This window comes from Bacillus rossius, chromosome 1, assembly GCF_032445375.1.
Source record: "Bacillus rossius redtenbacheri isolate Brsri chromosome 1, Brsri_v3, whole genome shotgun sequence".
NCBI lineage: Eukaryota > Metazoa > Arthropoda > Insecta > Phasmatodea > Bacillidae > Bacillus > Bacillus rossius.
The window spans coordinates 364,329,671-364,334,562 of record NC_086330.1 but is presented as its reverse complement, the minus strand read 5'-3'; the positions used below and the strand labels follow the sequence as shown (position 1 = coordinate 364,334,562).

The following is a 4,892-nucleotide window of genomic DNA, read 5'->3' as shown; positions in this document are numbered from 1 at the left end:
TGCACATTGCGTACTACAAGCACAAGAACACTTGCAACTACTAAGCCATGCACACTCTAACTGCTAGTTACCTGCAGATATGATACTCCTTCTCGTAGCACTCTGAGCCTTAGCTTGTTGTTGGATCACGCACAAAGCTATCTTATTTAAAAAAAAAAAAAAAAATATTTAATAATATTTTGCAATTTAAAAAAAAAAAAAAAATTATGGAAGCTTGATATGAAGAAATTTGTGTGATTTATTTTGCTCTATCAGAATGAAGAGAAAAAAAAACTGCACTGGAACTAATTTATTTTGGAATTTGATTTTATAAATTATGGGCACAAATTAATTTTATGAACTCCGAATATTATTTTGATGTGTAACACATAATTCGAAGCACTGTCATCTTGAGGATCACACTGTCACGCGAGTGACGTCACTGTTGTTCAGCAGCACATGATGATGTGATTGTCTTCTGAGTTGTTATCCACAGTAGCAAGGAACACTGGTGTTGCGAGAGAAAGTCCGCTCTTATGCTGCCCAGTTGTTGAAGGAAGTCACTGTAACAGAATTGTGACAAATGTATAAAAGTGCAAGAAATTTTTATATGTCAGGGTAAATAGGTGTAACACCTGACTGGAAGATCATGAACATTCTTGAAATGATATGAGACTCCGCATCAGCCAGTAGCTGACAGCCTACCTAACAAGACAACAGCATTCTGCAAGTAATCTACTGTGCAGCTGTGTCCAGAGTAAGATAGTGAGAGACTGTAAACCACCAGCTGAAAACCTCACCATACTCAAGAAAAAACACTGAAATTGTCCAAGACTGCATCTGAATTATTATTCATCTGTAGAACACTATGTAATAATTTTAGGCTTGGATAATAATAATATCTGTCAAGATATCATAAGAACTGATAAGGTTATGAAATATGTGTAACAAACTGTAAAATAATAATGACTGTTGCATCATAAGAAATGATGATATTCAATTATGTATAACTTTAATTATGTATATAATTTTTCAACTGGTTAATCTTGTGTGTAAATATTTTTCTTGTGTTATGTTATTTAATAATCTCTTAATATGTTGTAAGAAATTGTAATAATACTGATAATTGCATTAGTAGTCAACTAATTTACTCAGTAAATCACAGGTTAAATGCTGTGTTGAAACCATTGTAAATATGAATAATATTTTTTTTTGTGGAATAAAATTCCAATCATAATACTGTTATGTAGCAGTAAAATAGGCTGAATAGCAATTGTATGCTACATTATCATGATATCTAATGAGGATAATTACAAAAAAAAAAAAAAAAAATGGTGTAAATCAACACTGATAATTATTGATATGGTAATTACAAGTTGTAAACAAAACCAGAAAACTAATATAAGGTTATACCACTGACAGACTAGTCAACCAATAAGTAAACTAGCAGTACAATTGTGTAAATATTGTGTTCCTATGATAATCCACAATTATAGCATTACTTTGATGTTGAATAATTAATAAGATTTTATCTTATTGTTGCAATGTATAGTATATTATTAATACGTCAATAATGACAACTAGAATTTATTTTCTTTAAACAATTTGCTATTTCTCGTAACGAATATAATTTTTTTTTGATTAAGTAATTAATTTTCGTAAAAGTGATTAAATCTTTCCTGGTTATTTACACCAATCCTACTGTGAGAGCGACTTCAAGCAGCAACCAGTCAGCACAGAACATTGTTATGTTTACTGTTAAAGTGAGTTATGGAAACGCGATATACTAGATACACACCTGTCGTGTGCATAGTGCGGAAATAACCACGAGTGTAGAACACGGAAATATACTTAGCGGTGCGATGACGGAGCTGGCCTTGCTCCTACTAGACATTAGGTTGACGCCACGTATGCTGACACAGCGGCGTCAGCATGAGACCTCCGTCTATTCCCCGTTGATACCATCCCTGGTCAAGGGCTGGGACAGCCCACGGGCCACCTGGAGAGCCGAGCCCGGCACTGTAGCGGACATCGTCAGGACCCGCCACTGTCAGCCACTAGTTCTCACGAGCGCAGGTCACCCGACACGGTACATCCTGTTGCCGTGATCAGTAGCCGACACCCCCCTGCGGTGTCGTGGAGGTATCGTTATCGCCTGCCCAGGTGTGTGGCAGCACACCACGACGCTGTGGTGAATCCGGGAGAACCACTGAGTGTTAGTATTGGTGCACCTGACACTACCTAGCCGAGCACTACACTCAACTGTAAGTAAACCTACCAGTGCTATGTTCCTGCTTGATGTTCTTCACCATCCCAACACCCTATCAACAGCACGACTACGAGACGACGGAGTTCTCGCGCCATTTACGGAGCGCGAAGCAGCGAGGTGTCTACTGCGAGACGGCTGACACGAGACTGAACAGTCACGCCACGCCTCGGCCGCCGGTTGATCGCTGATTAGCGCGCCACCCAACCCCCACCTCCATGCCAATTCTCAACCGTCGCTTCGAGTAACGGTCGCACCTGCTGTGTGTGAGAGAGACAGATGGGTTAATAATAAACCGGCGATCTTATGCTTTGTGCTCGCTTCGTTTTATGATTATCCCATGGGACAGCATCTGTACTATTACATGGTGATAGCACAGACATCTTCGTGTTTATTAAGATATCTGCTATGAATGTTTAGTAAATATTTCGCCTTATTACAACCATAAACTTTTCATCTGTGGAACTTTAATAATATTAATATTTTTTTTTCTTTCATCTGCATTGTTGTAATTTTCGTTAATTTTTTTTTACCGTTTATTTTTTTATTCTGACCATCTGTTTAATTTGTAAATTCAATTAATTTTATTCTAGTTCCTTACCGTATTGTTGTAACCAAAGGCCATGAAAGGATGTTATGAACCATATATATTGGGTATACACGTATCTCAGCCACACAGGAACAGGAAGTAACTTAAAAAAGTGTGATTTTTGGCGTTACTACGTGTAGGCTAAGGCCTGACGCCTGAACAATTAAAATTATTAAAAATATGAGTTTAGGGTATCGTCGGTTGTGTACATTAATGAAATTGTTACAACTAAATATCTTAACGAACTGTAAGTAATATTTACTTGGATTTAAAGCAGTTATGTCAAGTATAAGCCAATTTAAGAATTGCTTAGCTAGGGACGCCATAATTAAGCAGTGTCGCCATTGTTCAAGGCTTAAGCGGCCAGTATAAATTTGCTTACATGCTTATAAATACGTGAGATTTCTAGCCAAACAAACTATATTGTTGCAAAAGTTGATAAAACTGAACTTCAATTAGATTGTGTATATAACATAATATAAAGAGAAGTAATTCTACTTAGACACCCAGAAGTCCTACTTTTAAGATAATCGTACTCCCGCTGAACTAAAGCCGTGTAATTCTATTTAAAATAGAATTTAATTTGATATTAAACTCTCTAATTTTTAACTCACTTTGAAATCATTTGATTTATGAACGATATAAATTTTGAAACAACTACTGGACTTAATTAAATCACTTTTGAACTTTTGGGTGTGATCTGTGCCAACATACATCCTAAGACATTTGAACTGCAAATAATCTCCAGGAAAGATTTGTCACAATATAAATTAAGTATTTTTAAGTAAATTCATATTTTATTGTTGAGTATTAAAATTGTTATAACTCCACCAACCTTAAATTCTTATACACACTTGGAAAGGATGAATATATACATTTCTTATAATATTTTCAAACTTACAAAAGATTCCTAATTATATCGTTGAATAATATTGTTAATTTTCATATGTATCAAGAGTCAGGTTCAGGTTATGTATGTCAGTGTATGTTTGTTATTGAAAGTGTTGCTGTGTTATGTTTACTATCTATGGTTCAAACTATTAAACTTCAGATTTTTCACCACTCTTTAAATAATCAATTTCCTATCCACATAATATACAAATTTCTTACTCCATAATTAAAATACTATATATTTCCATAGTAAACTACAGATTGGATTCGTCAGTTGTTACCGTCTACTATTGTTTATTTGTTAGAGCATTGTTTCTGAGGTTTTTATGCAATGTTATATTATTAAGTTTACGAAGGTATCAACAACACAGTACCTACACTTTTTTCCTCCACCCTGTACTGCCTTCTCTCCCTACTTCAACAATAAATTAAAGAAAGAGAGAGATAGAATTATTAGTGTAACAAAGGGAGGTGCAGAACATCTTCTTCTTCCTTTTTCTCCTCTTCTTCTTCTTCCTCCTCTTCTTCATCTTTCTCCTCTTCTTCTTCTTCCTCCTCCTCCTCCTCTTCTTCATCTTCTTCCTCCTCTTCTTCTTCCTCCTCCTCCTCTTCTTCTTCTCCCTCTTCTTCTTCTTCCTCTTCATCCTCTTCGTCTTCTTCTTCCTCCTCCTCCTTTTCCTCTTCTTCCTCTTCCTCCTCATCTTCTTCTTCCTCCCTCTCCTCATCTTCTTCTTCTTCCTCCTCCTCCTCTTCTTCTTCTTCTTCCTCCTTTTCTTCTTCTTCCTCCTCCTCCTCTTATTCTTCTTCCTCCTCCTCTTCCTCCTCCTCTTCTTCTTCTTCCTCCTCCTCCTCCTCTTCTTCTTCTTCTTCTTCCTCCTCCTCCTCCTTTTCTTCTTCTTCTTTCTCCACCTCTTCTTCTTTTTCCTCCTACTCTTCTTATTCTTCCTCATCCTCCTCTTCTTCTTCCTCCTCCTCTACTTATTCTTCATCCTCTTCTTCTTCCTCCTCCTCCTCTTAACATTCTTCCTCCTCTTATTCTTCTTCCTCTTCTTCTTCTTCCTCCTCCTCTACTTCTTCTTCCTCCTCTTCTTCCTCCTCCTCTTCTTCTTCTTCTTCCTCCTCCATTCTCTTCTTCTTACTCCTCTTCTTCTTCTTCCTCCTCCTCCT

General features: G+C 36.7%; 1 long non-coding RNA gene across 1 annotated transcript; it reads right to left on the bottom strand.

Annotated features, from left to right (window-relative positions):
* Positions 1–274: 274 nt before the first annotated feature.
* LOC134528350 (uncharacterized) lies at positions 275–4,200 on the bottom strand. Its single transcript, XR_010074387.1, has 2 exons — positions 2,258–4,200; positions 275–2,165 (listed from the first exon to the last, which is right to left on the bottom strand). It is a non-coding gene; the product is annotated as an uncharacterized LOC134528350 (long non-coding RNA).
* Between the last annotated feature and the right edge of the window lie 692 nt (positions 4,201–4,892).